Below are 16,641 nucleotides of genomic sequence, written 5' to 3'. Positions count from 1 at the left end.
ATGAAAAGTGGGATGACAAATTAGGACAGTTGGAGGGTATTAATTTAATTCAATCATAGGTACACTTTTGCTATCTTTGTGTGAAATACAGTTCAATATTCTCACTGGAAAGACAGCTACTCGGAAATTTTACATTCCACCTAGGACAGTCTAAGATTTTGTATCTTTTTATGAATGTGACTGGCCATTAAGTTCTACAGGATTACAGTGGGTCTCCTCAGAGACCCACTTGACCACCGTGAAAGAAAGAATTTCTCCTCTAAGTCTCTTCCAAACTGTAGAATTACAGTTGGTCCCTACTCATTCTCTTTTTAGAAAAGGTGTTAAAATACACCATTTCCATTTGGACTTTTAGATTGTTCTTAGTGGCATTATTGCTACATTGCTAGTTTTAATCATTTGTGTTATTTTAATCAGTTATTTTCCACTTTAACACACTTTGATTCTCTTTATATAAAGACAGGATAGAGATTATACATTAGAAGCATTTTCATCAATACTTAACATGTGAGGCAAGATGACTTTTAAAATAATTTTTAAGATTAGTCATTCATCAATAATACAGTCCAACTTCCTATTCAATTTATTTTTTAAAACAAAGTTATTAATATGGAACTGACTGTAATAGCATAGCAATTGAAAATGAAGGACATGATACTGTATGTAATGCAGAGTGAAGTCAGTGTTCAGTAAAGGGTCAAAGATTCTAGGCATTAAATGTTGCTGCACCCACCAAAAAAGTTATGAGTTTTTAAGAGAAACCTACTAGAACTCTTCCCAATGTGACTAAGAAGTCACTAGATATAGTGGCACCAACTGGAAGAGATGGGTTAGAGATATGTATGGATTTGGAGTCACAAGCTTGATGTATTCATATCACCCAACATTTCACAAATGAAAACCAGAATATAGGTGGCCAAAAACATCAGATTGTAGTGAAGATGGCAACATGTATTAATGAATAAGAGCACATAAGCTAGGAGAGGCTGCAGCAGTTTGCTTTTTCCTGACCCTACTGGGAAGGCGAAGATCCCATCCCTTTCTTTCCTCTGTCCCCTGCTGAGTTAATTGAATGCAAACTACTTTTGCACTTTGAACTCAGTTTGCAGCAATTACAATAACCTGAGGACAAGGGGGAGCATGGAGAAAAACTGAGAGATTTTAAAAGCAGTTGAAAAAGTGGAACAATAGAGAATAAATACCTATCCCTGTCAAATCGCATATGCATGTGGATTCATGTGTAAACCTCTATATTCAGCGGTAGCAGCTGCAAGAGATCAATGGTAGGAGAGGCCTTTTGACATTGTGCCTTGCTTGAGACTTTCCTAGCGGTGTCTGGTTGGCCATTGTAGAAAGCTTAGATTGGGGTGAGCAAGTGCTGCTCAGCTGGCAGCCACTTTTCAGAGTATGCTTTTTTGTTTCTTATGGTTTGATTAAAACTACATAAAATTAGCTACATTTCACCTGTATGTAAACATGGAGTTTGACACCGCTTTAACTGTCATGGTTCAGTGCAATGGAACTTTGGTGTTTGTAGTTCTGTGAGATATTTAGCCTTTTCTGTCAGAGTGCTCTAGTGCCATGACGAACTACAAAATCCCAGAATTCCTTATGTTAGAGCTATGACAACTAATGCAGTATCAAACAGTATTAATTCTACAACGTGACAGCAGCCTTTGATACATTTAATTCTCATTCACTATGGCCGTGATGGCAAACTTATGGCACGAGTGCCACGGGTGGCACACAACGCCATTTCGCCAGGCACGGGCATGGGACAAGGAGGAACAGGCATGTGTGTGTCCATTCCTCCTCCTCCCTGGCTTTTCCTGGCCTCCAGCTGTTTCTCCTCCTCCCAGTCCTCTTTTGGCCTTCAGCTGCCTATCCATGTTTGCTGGCCTCTGAGGGACCCTTTGGGACCCTCGGAGGCTGGGAAACTCCAGAGGGCAGTGACCAAAGGCTTGGGCTGCCGTCCTCCAAGGCCCATTTCCCGACCTCTGAGGGACCCTTTGGGATCCTCAGAGGCCAGAAAACTGCTGATGGTGGCAACCAGAGGTGCCCGCCTGTTGTTCCATCCTCCAAAGCCTGTTTCCCGGTCACTGAGGGACCCTCAGAGGCCAGGAAACTGCAGTGGGCGGCTACCAGAGGCACTCGCCTCTGACTGCCATCCTCCAGAGCCCATTTCCTGGCTTCTGGGATCTCTAAGGGACTCTCAGAGGCAGGGAAACTCTGGAGGGCAGCAATCAGTGGTGCCCGCCTGTGGCTGTCATCCTCCAAACGCTGTTTGCCAACCTCTGAGTGTCACAAAGGGGCACTGAGAGGCCGACAAACGCCAGGTGGGGACAAACGCCTCTGGCTCCTGCCCTCCAGACAGCTGGAGGCCAGGAAAAGTGGGGTGGAAGCCCTGTCCCCTGGAGGCCAGAATCTCCACCCCCGGCACCAGGTAGAGCCCAGTGCAGTAAAGAAAAAACAGTGGGGCACACAGCCTCAAAAAAGTTCACCATCACTGCACTATAGTGAATTTAATAGTAAGGTGCTGAATTTTAGAGGCAAAGCATGGCCTCATTTGGGAGAAAGGAAAAGTATAAATGAAATAAATCGTTCCAAAATAAATTTTAAAAATAGTATTGGAAGTGCATTGGAATATACGCAAAAAGGATTTGTGAGGCTTCATTCTATCCACCTCTGGTCTAGATTTTATTAAATCCAGGAATATTCTTCTTATGTTAATTTACACATCTTCTTACTGGCTTTACTATCTTGTGCACTTCACAGTCACAAGAACTAGAACCTTGCTTTTAAGAAGTCAGGCCACAACTAAATATACTCAAGGTTGTGGGAAAGTTGTGGTTTCTCCATTAGATAAACCACAGTTCACAATCTGTGTCAGATACAATCCTATGTAACTTTCTAAGCAGCTGATTACAGGGCAAACTGTCAATATAGTAAACCCAAGAGATATAACTGAGATATTGTACCTAACAGCTAAACAAGAATTCCTTGCACAGGAAGGACAAATTCAACAGAAAATTTACAATTTGTCATGTTCCCATGTACCTGTTTCATTTTGCAAATCACTTCAGATTAGGAACTTTCTCCCTTCTCCCACCTTCAGGAGACTGACTTGTCTACCAAGTAACATTTTGCTTGAATAAAAAGCAATGGAAGAATTTTATTTAAGCAAGAGTTGCTTAAAACTTTATTTGGAATGATATAGACCTGCTCTGCCCTGGAGACTGTCATTTTACTCTTGGTGTCATGAGGTCAAGTTAAGACTTGCAATTACCATGACGCCCCTGAGCCTTTTTCTTGGAGCTTAGACAAAATAAGAATCCATGGAGAGCTTCCTAGTGACCAAGAATGATTAAGCCAATACATAAGACTGAAAGAGAAAGCTGTACCGTGAAACTATAGTGTAGCTGCCAGAAGAGGCTGTTGCTCTAAGCAGCACTCAGCCAGAATTTATGGAGCAGGACTGCACATGTGTATTAAAAGGACAGGGGAGAGGGAATGCCATTGTCTTGCTTTTACAAGATATAATCTTTAAAAACTGTTGGCATTCAGCACTGGTCCTGTCACAAAAAGTTCTCCTCAGGCAGATTGTTTGACTGACTGCTTTGATTGATGTAGCAATAAATTGTCAATTATTTAATTTATTTTTACTACCATTTCTAGGCTCAAGGCACTGTGGAACAAATCCATCCCCATGTGTTCATAATATCATGAGAGTCATAGTGGTGTAGTGGTTTAAATGTTGGACTGTGGGATTTTGAGCCAGGGTTCAAATTCCCACTCAGCTATGGAGGCCACTGGGTGACCTTAGGCAAGTCACGCTTTCTCGGCCTAACAAGAAGGGAAAACCAAACCTCCTCTGAACAAATCTTGCCAAGAAAACTCTGTGATAGGCTTGCCTTAGGGTTCCCACAAGCTGGAAATGACTTGAAGGCACACAACAACAATAGGCATCTCTGTTTTGTTGTATTCTACCAAATGTTTGCAAGAAACTAAAAATGTTATTTTGTATCCCTTCTGTGATTTCATAAATATTAATGATGGACCAGAAGGGCAGAATACTGCCCTTATATGGTGAAAAACCAGAAGTTACTTTGTTTTGTATTGTTATCTTTTCATTGACCCACTTCATTCTAATTTGCCCAATTCTGCAAAGTCAACCAGACCTGAAATGCTAACATCTTTTTCAGCCAAAGCAACCTGAACGTGTCCATTCTAGGTCTGTAGCTCAGGTCTGCAGTCATGTTTAGATTAATTTATCTTTTTCTCAATTGCCTCTTCATTTCTTGGGGCAGGGATGTAGCCAAGGGGGGGGGGGGGTCCTTGGGGTCTGGACCCCCCCCCCTTCCATTAGAAAAATGAATGGTGTGTGCTGCTGCGCCGCCACATTCAAGCCCCATTATAATGGTGGCACTTAGTCTGGACCCCCCCCCCCCTTCCTAAAATCCTAGCTACGTCCCTGCTTGGGGAAAATGAAAGTAATTTGAAAGAGGACTTTCTGTTCATGGTGTGTTTGCTGAACCCATATTTACATCAGGTATATGGCTTTTTAGTACTTTGCATTGTTTCAGAAGCTTGTTTTATGACAGCAAACAAGAGGACAGAAAATATGCTAGTACACATTGGGAATTCAAACATTCCACAAAGCAGGCTGAATGATTTTAGAAGCTTTGCCTTAGAATGAACTCTGAAACTTGTTGCCCAGTAATTATTATTCCAACTTCCCTTACAAATCTGTATGCTTATACTTTAGAACTGAAATCAGGCTGGTTAAAATATCCTTTATAAATCTGGATCCTGGTCAACATTATTGGTTTGGATCTTGTCTAGGTTACCACAAAAAGGAGGACTTCTTCCGTTCAAATAGGACGGAGATCCAGAACAAAGGAAAGAGGCACTGATCCCCTCCACTACAAAGCTTCTTTCAAAAGTCCTCCAGATTGCTTAAGAAAACAATGAGGAGACACAAAGTGTTTCAATTGGGGGAAGGGCCTGGGAAAAAATGCCTACCCCAGCCTCCTACCTATAAGCTTCCTGTATGCAGATATTCACCCAGGAGACACTGCAGCCACTAAGAACAAACCCAAGATCCCCATAACTGGGGGCCTGTACAGACGGGTGCTTTGTGCCAGCTTAGGACCAAACTAGGTTTGCATGTAAACGATCAGCAACCCTACCGCGCACCCTGGCTGCCATCATGGCATGCCTGTCCATACAGGGTGCGCCATGATAACGTCCATGTGGCGCAGCACCCAAACAATGCTGCGCCATGCAGAGATCATCATGGTGCATGAGTGTGCCAATGCACCCACCCCGTACATGGTCTAAAAAGAACCCGCTGGGGAGCAGGTTCTTTTTAGGCCTCCCAGAGGCCGTGGTGTTTGGTTGCCGCAGTCTCCATCTGGGGCAGAAAGGGGCGGCATCTCGCTGCCCCTTTCTGCCAATCTGTCCAGCCCCATACTCTTTTTGTGATTTCAGAATCCTTTATGGCCCTCACCAACTGCTACTGTAAACTCCCCTTTTTCATCTTGCCCACTCCCAATATAGCCATGTAGTGGGAAACAGGGTATTTGAGAACCATCTAGCTGTGTCCCTATAGCCAGATTCACAATAATGGCATCATCCTTCAAGACCTCCAGGTCCTAAAGGCTGGCTTTGTTCTTGTACATATAGAGACATAGCCAGATGTTTTTCAGACATCCTCTGCTCTCCATCACCCACTACATAGTTGTGTTGTAGGTGGGCAGAGTGAAAAAAAGTTAGTTTACAAGAGATGCGATACAGTTCAGCCTGCAGAACTTTAGTGCTATGTCTCCTCCACGCATGGTCTCAGCCAATATCAGCTTTGAGGATTCTCAAAATTCTCCCTGATAACTAGTTTTCTCTGAGCTGAAATTCTTCATAGAAAAGAGACTATGAAGCTGTCTGAACTTGTCCCCACTAACTCACCTTGTGCCCACATTGTAACTGATAGGCAGCTTTTTAAGCCTCAAAGGGCCAGCTAGCCTTAATTTTGTTTTACAAAAGCTACATTGTTCAAGGACAGAGGACTTTATCACATGTGAGGAATTTCTCTTAATTTCGAATGAAAAGAAAGTGGGGCCAGAACGCATTCATGTGAATCCGCTAGCTCAGCGAATTTACATGAATGTGAATTGCGTTCGAACTGGCTTCCCACTGACCGAAAATAGCATGCCATTGCCCAAATTTGCGTGTGGTAGTCTATCACACAATAACGTGAAACCCCATGATTGCACTCGGACTGACTTCCCATTGCCCGAATTTGTGTGTAGCGGGTTATCATGCAATGTTAAACCCCATGATTGTGTTCAGATTGCCATTGGATTATACTTCCAATTTCCCTTATCTGATAAACTCCAGAGTGAGGGGGCTACCTCAGGTAGCCAATGCTCTCTGTTTTCCCCACAAAGATACCAGGTTTTTCCTTCCTCCTAGGCCAGCTCCTTGGTGGAGGTGATGCTTTGTTGTGGGTGGCCTAGCCTGGCTGCTTGTGAAAGACATTTGAGCAAGCAGTCTGTCCAAGTGAGCAAGCACAAAGGGTGTTTCCAAAGAAAGGTGGTGGATTAGAAGGGATCCATCCATTTAGCTTTGATTGTCTTATTACCTGGAAGTGCACCTGCCTCGGGTCATGCTCCTTTTCTCCTGGGCACCTGACCTAGTGTTGCTGAAAGGTTGTGGATCTCTCAAGAACATGCTGTTTCCAGCTATGAGATATAAAATACGAGACCCCAAAAATACAGCACGGGGTATACACTATGTGCTAACAAGGAAACTAGTCAACCTAGCTAAAAGGCACATATGCATGTACATCATTCTGCTCACGTGACACATGAGGTGTCACTGTTGTTGCTGCCCTGCAACATGTCCTTAAGGGGTCAGAGCTCCTTCCTTTATGCAGACTGTACAACTGGCCTGTTTCAATTGGCTGGACTCCTGGACTTGAAACCCTGAAGGTTGGGCAAAGAAACACATCCTAGTCACAGCTGTAGCAGGTGACATTTTCTTAGTCTCTGTCCCTTCCAGGTAAAAGGAGAAAAACAGTATCTTATCTCACAGTGTTGGTAGCCGGGCAATATCAGGAACAAGTGCTGAGCAAACAAACAAGTCCTAGACAGTATCATTTCTATTTGAAGACTCCAATCCTTGATGACAAAATGTCAAAGAAAAAAACATTCAATGAAGCACATATCAATAAAATATTTAATAAACTTATCTGTACAAAATATTTAAAAGGTTAATTAAGAGTATACAAGATTGCTTATTTAACAAATATATACCACTATATAATATGTTCAAGAAAATATATATTGCTTGTTTACAGTTCATTTACAATCCAATATGTACAATCTATTTAAATTTTTGAATACACACACACAAAATGCATTTACACCAACACTTACAGAACTATCTTCCATAGAACATTTCATACACTCAGACTCAAACATTATTTTTTTTACCAATCCAGAAACTTTTCTTCTTCTCCTTCTTTCCTACACAGACATGTGGAAATTACAGTAAATGATAGCACTTGGGAATGGAAAAGAGAAAAGGAGAAAGAGAAAAAAAGAATACAATTTCTGATTTTCAATGCAACATGTCTCTAGCAGCCATTAAAAATACAGAGCAGTGAGAAAGCAGCTTGTTTCCTGCAAAAATGAAATCTAGTTTCTTGATAAAGAGGAAAGAAAAACACAAGAAGTTTGAATTTTTAGATGCCAATGCTAACAGCTTGGGTCCTAAATTTGTGTTTCAGATCCTAATTGTCAGCTGCCTGATTTGCAAAAATTCTTGGTACAGCTATTCCTGTGAACAGTAGCTGCGCTCCTTGCAGAAATACACCATCAGTATATTAAAAGCTACAGGAGAAAATACCTATGATTTAATAATAATAAAAAAGAAGGCACCATGCCAAGACCCTGAAACAGAAGTCCTTAACTGTGGGGGCATTCCTGAAGTCTGACTAAGGTTAGAGTTAAACTATTTGGAACAGGACAATGTAAAAAATGTCAAGATGTGCAGCACTATTTTTAATTCTAGGTATTTTTGCCCTCTTCCCTCTGGTTATATTTTGAGATAAGTTACATTCATGGGACCTCATTCCAATCCCACAGTAAATCAGGCGTATCTCCACTAAAGTCAATAAAATTACGATGGATTCCAACCACTGTGTGTTGAGGGGCTGGGAGCAGGGGAAGACAGAAATCTAGGCATACATTTTTACATACCAGATTAAACTAGGATGTTATTATTATTTCGACTTTCACAAGATCATCTTTAAGATTTGCCAAGGGTGCCAAAACACATATGCCATAAATAATTTGGGGGAAAGTATGAACTTCAATCCTGTAGATCCACTTACTTCAGAGTGGCTCCTTTAAACATGCCCAAAGATTTGTGTATGGGACTACTGGCATCCTGACATGGAACAGCAACTTTCCAAAACAAACTACTGTTTGTTTGTTTGTTTGTTTGTTTGTTTGTTTGTTTGATCTAGCAAGTTTCAAAAGTGGTTTGCTATACAGCCACACACCTCTAGACTATAGTCATCTAAATCATCCAGGGTGGACCAAGTGTACCTCTTCAGATGTTGTTCGACTTCAAATTCCTCACCACTGGCTCTACTGGCTAGACCTGCTGGGATCTATAGTCCAACACCTAGAAGGCTGCATGCCCACCTCTGTCCTAGATAATGTCCATCTATATAAACCAGTGCAACTGAGAAGACAGTCACAACTGAGTTCCATTGATTTCAATGAGTCACACACAGGATGTTATATGAAACCTACAAGATTGTTCACTTGGTTTTGGAATAAATCATACAAGTTTGTGTGTCTATAATGACACACAACATTCATGCACGAAATTCATATTGTGTGAATTAGATTTTAGGTGTATATAACCTCTCAAGGTGGCTTTGTGAGTTGTATGGATATTGAGACATACTTCACCACTGTTTTCCTATTATGAAGATGTTGTTGTTTTAAAAAAATCCTCTTCCTTTGCCCACATACTCATCTGGACTTTATCCTCATCACATCCCATTGATATGTTAGTCCTTAACACTTTTTCATGGGCTGTAGTACGATTTGCAAAGCATGCAATTTGCAAAGCATGCAACTCAAAACAGCAGCTTTCAACCTCCTTCCACGGTTCTTCCATCCCCAATTAAATCAGTCTAATAATGACGCATGCATCCTTAGAGGCCAGAAGCCACACCAAAGCTCATAGTTTTTAATTATAGAGTAAACCACTTTTCAAGCAGATAAAGCAACAGCTTTTAGTACAGAATTTTCAGTTTTCAATTCTCTACCTAAATAGTCCTTTTAGGGAATTTTTAATGGCCCTTACAGTTTCATTGCCCTCTCTCCCATATAGTTTCTGTTCCAACTGACAGAGTAATATCTACTGTTAAAAGCATCTAACATGGAAGCCAAGGAAGGTCAGTTTAGAATCTCTACACCCCATTCAGAATGATTGATTAGTCAAAGATTTGGCAAAGCAAGGTCTCTTGATGCATTGACCTGAACGGAAGTGTGCACATGAGCATCACTCCGGATCCAGCTTTAGTTATTTTCTGCTAACCACAAATTACAAAAGGGAAGAAGGTATGTTTCCAGCCATCCCCAGGGGCTCACTGAAGCATGATGTGGGCAGCAATCCACATCCAGAGGATCATCAGCATTGGCTACCTATAGTAGGTTCAACATCCTAATGTGAATTTCCTTGCTTGGATGTTGGTTTCCCCACCCTTTGCAACCCAGTTTTCAGTTCATTCCACTGGCTCCTGCCCAGGGATTTATCTGATATATATCTGTCTCTAAAATGCAGGACAATATGGCACCCTCTCTCTTATTCCATGTCGAAAGCTGCCAGGACTGATAGCTGAATATTAAGGAGCCCTAGTGGTGCAGTAAAGGGGCCCCGGTGGGACAGTGATTAAATGCTGGTGCTGCAGCCACAACATTGTAAGTTCGATCCTAGAAGAGGGCTCCAAGGCCCACTCAGCCTTCCATCCTTTCGTAGGTCAGTAAAATGAGTACCCAGTTTGTTGGGAGCAATTGGCTTATACTTAGGGAGTGCTAGTTCAATGATAAGTGGTATAGCAATTGTTGCTATTGCTATTGCTATTGCTATTATCTTCTGCTACACCAGAAGCTTGCACTGTACCTTGGAAAGCGCAAGGGGGATTGCCTTGAATCATCAAAATCCTGAATTGGAAGGGGAAATTTATCATTGCAAGCAGAAATGTTAAAAGCAACTAAGCAAGCAACCTTTCCTCTGTGCTTCAAGGAATCCTGCCCAAAGATCATCTCCCTACCCCATTGTCTGGATACAGATGCTCTTACACATCTGAAGGGTGAGGATAATAGTTTTTCCTTCCTCTCAATTGAGATGGTACTTCCAGCCCTGCCAAGAGATGTATATTAGACCTGCTCCATACATATAAGAGCTCCACAAGTGCACAGCACACAAACAACAGTGGCTTACCATACCTATTTCTATCCAGTATAGCCTGCTTTAAAAAATAGATATTTATTTTCTGTCACTTTGGTAAATTGTGAATACTGCATGCAAAACTGGTTAGCCTTTAATTTAATACTAGTAGAAGAATGTAGCCAGTGGAAGAATAATACTACATCCTTCAACTAAACAAAAAGCAAGGCTTTTTACATGGCTTACTGTCAAGCAGTACCTCTCTCAACAGTCACAAGAAACAGGAAGAAATATGGCAAACTACCTTATCCCAAATCAGGTGCTTGGTCTATATATCTCAGTGTTATACAGGTTGAGTCTCCCTTCTCTGAAATGCTTGGGACCAGAAATGTTATTGAATTTTTAGGTGTTTTTTTCAAATTTTGGAATATTTGTTTATACAAAAGGAGATATCTTGGAGATGAGACCCATGTCTACACATGAAATTCATTTACGTGTCAAATACATCTTATGCACATTGCCTGAAGTTAACTTTATACACAACATTTTAAATAATTTTGTTCACAAATCCAAGTTTGTGTACACTGAATCATCAGAAACAAAGATGTCACTATCTCAACCACCATGTGTACCAATTTTGGATTTTGAAGTATTTCAGATTTTGGCATTCAAGATAAGGGATGACTAACATATATACCCAGACTTCCATCAGCATTTCAGGATTGCAGATGGGAATCTTTTTTTCACTTTACTAATTAGATCCCAGAAATTGAACCTGGACCTTCTACACACAGAATCTATGGGCCACTGAGCTACAGCCCACCTCCAATGGTCTACTTTGTAAATCTGGAGTGCAATGAACTCATACAATACTGGAATATCAATAGCTATTTGAATAAATTGTCATTTATTTTATAAAAAATTGTGATAAGCCTCCAACTAAGTTATTTATATGTTTTGGTTAGAATGCATTGCTTGGGCATTTGGGAGTGGTCCTTGTTCATTTCAATGGAACCTACTACCACCAATAAAAGATGTAAAAGACAGAGACGCGAACTGTGCAGCCTTTCAGATATTGTTGAACTGTAACTCTTAGCAGTCCTATATAGCATAGCCATGGTAAGTGGTGCTGGGAACTGCAGTTTAACAACATCTGGAGAGCCACATTACCTCCACCTCTGATATAAGAATGCTGCAGACATTCAAAGTTGGCTGGTGTTTTTCTTACTCAACATGTTTTTCCTCTATTGTGCAAAGTCACAATGAGTCGCTGAAAGTCAGTGGAATTTGTCCTGTTGAAGTGTTACATTAATTCTGTAGAAAGCTCAGAGTGACTGTCATAGGATTCCCAGTAGTTGCCCATCAAAACACCCATCGTGTCTCTAACTTCTATTGGCTATAGTAGGTGTTGCCAATCCAACCATTTTAAAGGTTAGCTCACATTGTAAGATATGAGACAATCAACTGTCAAACTGAGAGACAGCCAACAGACTGACCTACAGAGCATCTAAACTGTAGAAATAGTGAGATTTGGCACCACTTTAAGTGCTGTAGCTTTATCCTATGTATTTGTAGTTTTAAGTCTTTAGCCTTCTCTGCCACAGAGAGCTGGTACCTCACAGAACTACAAATCCCTGGATTCTGTCAGATGAAGCCATGGCTAAACTGGAGCCATGGCAGTTAAAATGGTGCCAAACTGCATTATTTCTACAGTGCAAATGCATTCAGAGAATGAGAGAGAGAGACCTTATAACAGTGGGACAAACACTGGGAATTTAGATCCACTGCTTTGGATTAAAGACCCTTGTGGAAGAATCAGAGTAAGGCTGAGCTGCAATCCACAACTGATATTTAACAGGAATCCCCACTAAGAGATGTAGCCTTGTTCTGGGTCATGAAATCAATAGTAAGCTTTACTTGGGAAGGGATCCGTATATTTTAGGCCCACAGGGAGTATCCATGTTAGTTTTTTGTGCTAACACTACTGTGGTTCCTTAAATGCTAACAAATTTATTTCAGCATGAACTTTTATGAACTATAGCCCAGCTTACTATTTAATACATTTCTTAGTCTTCAAGGTGCTACAGTCCTCCTTGATGTTTAACATCTACAGTACCAACTCAGCAATAAAGACCAATTCTCACCAAGTATTAAGCCTGTGTCCCAACCGAAGCCTCCAGTACCTATGGCCTATGGGAGAACTACCACAAGAATGTGCTCTAGCTCCAGTTTAAAGGTCAAATGATATGCAAATGTATTTGACAAAAGCATGACTCCTTCCTCTGAGGAAGTGTGGTTTTGAACAGAGGAGAAAGCAGCACTCACTTCATAGCAGCTTGTTTCCAAGTACCATTCCTCGAACACATGCTAGGGGCATCTGTGATGATACAAATAATCAGTTTGACCCTATTGTACTGCAAATATGACCAACTGCTGGAAGACTTAAACCACACAATCCTCAACCAAATTCAGTCCTATTTAAGACCCATTGGAATCTACAGGATTACTAAATCATCTTAACAGCTAAATATTCCTATTTAATTGGTTTACTGATCAAAACACAAGTGTGCACTCCACATATGAGTTCAACTAAAACACTAGGATTTAATTTACCTATATCCCTAGCTCCAAGCAGATTAGATGACCTTAGATTTGTCTATGTGAAAGTCCCACAATTCCTAGTGACTATGCTTCAGGTTTTCATTCGAAGGCCCAATCTACCCAAAGAACCAATCCTGTGCTAAAATGCTAAATCGTAACTCTTCAGACCATGGGAGGAAAAACACCATCTAAAGCTACCTGCCCACCAAATATTAAAATTAATTGTTGCCCAAAAGGAACCAGCATTTGCAAAAATAATGGCCAGTAGAGTTCTTTTTGCTTGATATCTATTCTGTCACATGAAAGGTATTTGTTTAATAATAAAAACTGAACCATGCAACTACTGCACATAGGCTACAGTGGAACAGCCTTTCAGTTTGACACATGCCTTCTTTGTGCAACTTGGTTCCCAACTGCAGAGGACTAACGGAACTAACAAAGGGGAAGAGCTTAATGGTAGTTTTGCATGCATAACTACCTGGGTTTAATCCCAGCTTTTCCAGGTGTGTCTGGGAAACACTTATGTTTAAAATCCCAGATAGCTACTGCCAGTCAGTGTACTGGGCAATGTGAACCAATGGGCTGGCTTGGCATAAGGCAGCTTCCTATGTTACTTGCTTAATTGGGAATGTATGAGTAGTTGCCCATCCATTTAGGACTATCACACAAGGCTCTTCTCCTGCTTAAAAAATAGCATTGTTTCTAAAAACACTATGCAAACCAGAATTGCTCTCATTTCTTTTGAACTTTAGGAACCACTCCAGGATCACAACATTTCATTGCACTAGACACTTATCACACACAGGATTTGGGATTGCCCACCCAGTACTGCCTATCCCTACCCCTTTTCTTAATTTGGCGTTGTTTCCATGAAGATCACTCTCACTTCCCCCTCCCTGATTAGAATCTTTTCTCTTTTTAATGTAGGCCACATAAAGTCACACGCACCCCTTTTACACATGGAAATATAAGTGTAAATAGCCTTACATTATAAAAAAGACATTTATCACAAGTATAGAAGCATCTCTTCTGCTTTTTTCCCCCTTGGAGTTGGGGCAGCTTTCTGATTCAGGATAGATCAGACTAAAGTAGCTGTGACTTTCATCTGACAGCAATTAATCAAGTCTGAGGGGCTTTTACAGCCAGATCGGGGCCATGGCAACAGCACGCCGTGGCCCCAATCTGGCCTTTGCAGGTCGCAAAAAGAAGCTGCAAAAAGTGGCTCCTTTTTGTGCCCTGCAAAGGGCACGAAAGCCATAGTGCCACAGTTTTGTGGCACTCCTTTGGCGTGGTGACGTGCAGACACAATGCCAGAGAAGCGCCGTGATGCTGCGCGCCATGTGGTGCAGCATGCAGCATCATGCTGCCCTGGGGGCGGAGCCGGGGCATGCATCTTATGGAGACTATGCCATGACTCTGCCTCCAACCCAGCCTTTCCTGACGGTGTGCACAGCCCCTAAGCAACAAGAAAGGACAAAAGGCAAGGTTGATGTAATAAACTATAAGACTCTTTTCCACTTACACTTCCATGTGTGTGGGTGAGAGAGATCAAGAGAAATTCAGGAACTGAGCTACCCTGACTGCAAAAGGGAATGAGGTGGGGAGACAGTGAGCAAAATTTGCCTTCTTGGCTTCCCTGACAAGCCCCAGTGAGGGTCATTTAACACGACTTCTTTTTTCTATAGACCAAATTTTTTTAATATGTCTTGGGCCCCATACAGACAGGCCAAAATAAAGCAGCTTCAAGTCACTTTGGAGGTATGCTGTTTAAATGATGCATGTGTCCTAAGAGTCCAGAAGCCATGCCAAAGCCATGCTCCAGTCCTAAGGATTGGAGCATGGCTTTGACATAGCTTCCGGGCTCTTAGGATGCACGCATCATTTAAACAGCATACCTCCAAAGTGACTTGAAGCTGCTTTATTTTGGCTTGTCTGTGTGGGCCCTTGGTTACTTTGCCATCTCAAATTGAAAGAAATCAAATCGAAACGTCCACCCCTTCTCCTTCTCACCTGATCACTAGGGCACCAAGACCACACTCAAAGCACACCTGCTGACCACCCAAAATCAGCATCAAAGCAGAAATGAACTATTGCAGTAGAAATTGTAGCAGAAAAGTAGCAGGAAAGGAGAACATTAATGGATTTTTGTGTTAATAAAAAGAAACACTTTCTAATCTCCCATTGGGTGAACAGCAGAGGAGCGGTGTTATACAATAAGCCCCAACCAAAGAAGCTATTATCCTGTTGTAATTTCAATGTACCTGCCTCATATGATAAAGTCCTTACTCCCCTTGGAGACATACTGCCCTTGAATCAAAGTTTGCTGTCCAATCCTAACCATGGGTGGCTCAGACACATCAACGCAGAGGGTAACAATAAAGGTCTTATGCAGAGTTGGACCACTGCTCCATCTACCCTACTGATATTATGAACTCTCCTCAACGATTCAAAAAGAAATTTTCCTAGTCTCACCTGGAGATGCCAGGGATTGAATTTGTATGCAAAATAGATTCCTTACCACTAAACTATAGGAGAGGTAGGAGCTTTGCAGCAGGATCACAGGAGTGAACTACATGCCTTCCAGATGTTTTTGCAGTATGCAAATTTTCGATACATATGCCATCAGTGATATTGGACGTTTTGCTAGTGCTATATAATTTGGTCAGCAGCAGAGCAGTTGTGGGGGCCCAACTTCTTGCGGTCCTAAATCCTAAACATTAGGATTTCTTCACCTGACCAAAGGTAAAGGCATTTGCTGAGATATTTAAAGCAAGACTGGCCAGTTATCGGCCTAGGAACCCAATCTGGACCCAGAGGCAATTTTCCCCACTCACCGACAGCCTTGATGAATATTAACCAAGATGTGGTTAAGAATAAAACCCTATCGGATATAAGAAGGGGAAATGCTTTCATAGTTGAGAAAGACAGAGAAAAATTCAACAATTAATGGTTAAATTCTTTAGGCTTTTTAGGTCAGCCCCCAGGTATGAGTTGGAACAAGTTGCACTGAACACAACGAGTCTCAGCTCCAGTAAATTTATACAAGATTGTGTTGTTAGACAGGAGTGAGGAACCTGTGACTTTCCTCATGCTGAACTACAAGTCCCAGTAACCCTTTCCATCTGCCATACTGACTGGACTGACAAGAGTCTAATAACACCTGGAGGGCTTTAAGTTCCACAGGTTGGACACTTTTGTTTTTCTATCATGCCACAATTGGAGGAGGAGATTGTGGTAAGCGCTCTTCTGAAAGAAAAATGTACAAAAATCAATAAAAAGTGGTACTAACATAAGAGACAACAGAGGAAATGGAAAAGAGAGGCCAGTGGTTTTCAATCAGTATCCATCTGAAGGCTTATCAGGGATTAAAAATGATACACAAGGCCTTGAGGGGGGACCTGTTCTACTACTCCTAATCTTCCCTTGAGGCCACAACAATGTATTTAATAGGTTCCAGGGAAAACACTGTCCTGGCCACTGACTTGTGAAACCTTTGTGCCAGCTTGAATACACTCCAGATTCATGAACAAAGTGTGGTGGTTGACTGGCATCCAGAGGAGGACTATATGGATG

The 16,641-nt window shown here is 41.6% G+C and overlaps 1 protein-coding gene across 1 annotated transcript in view; it reads left to right on the top strand.

The window, feature by feature from the left end:
* Positions 1-8,811, top strand: part of LOC149305232 (lipid droplet-associated hydrolase-like) — a 113,570-nt gene extending 104,759 nt beyond the window's left edge. The window contains exon 8 of the mRNA XM_089477695.1: positions 7,787-8,811. The gene's annotated coding sequence lies outside the window, so the exon portion shown is untranslated. The remainder of the gene's footprint in view (positions 1-7,786) is intronic.
* The last annotated feature ends 7,830 nt before the right edge of the window (positions 8,812-16,641 follow it).

This window comes from Sceloporus occidentalis, unplaced genomic scaffold (genome assembly GCF_023333645.1).
Source record: "Sceloporus occidentalis isolate IW3139 unplaced genomic scaffold, rSceOcc1.0.p SCAF_12, whole genome shotgun sequence".
In the NCBI taxonomy this organism is placed as follows: domain Eukaryota; kingdom Metazoa; phylum Chordata; class Lepidosauria; order Squamata; family Phrynosomatidae; genus Sceloporus; species Sceloporus occidentalis.
This window is presented reverse-complemented; position numbering and strand designations above follow the sequence as displayed.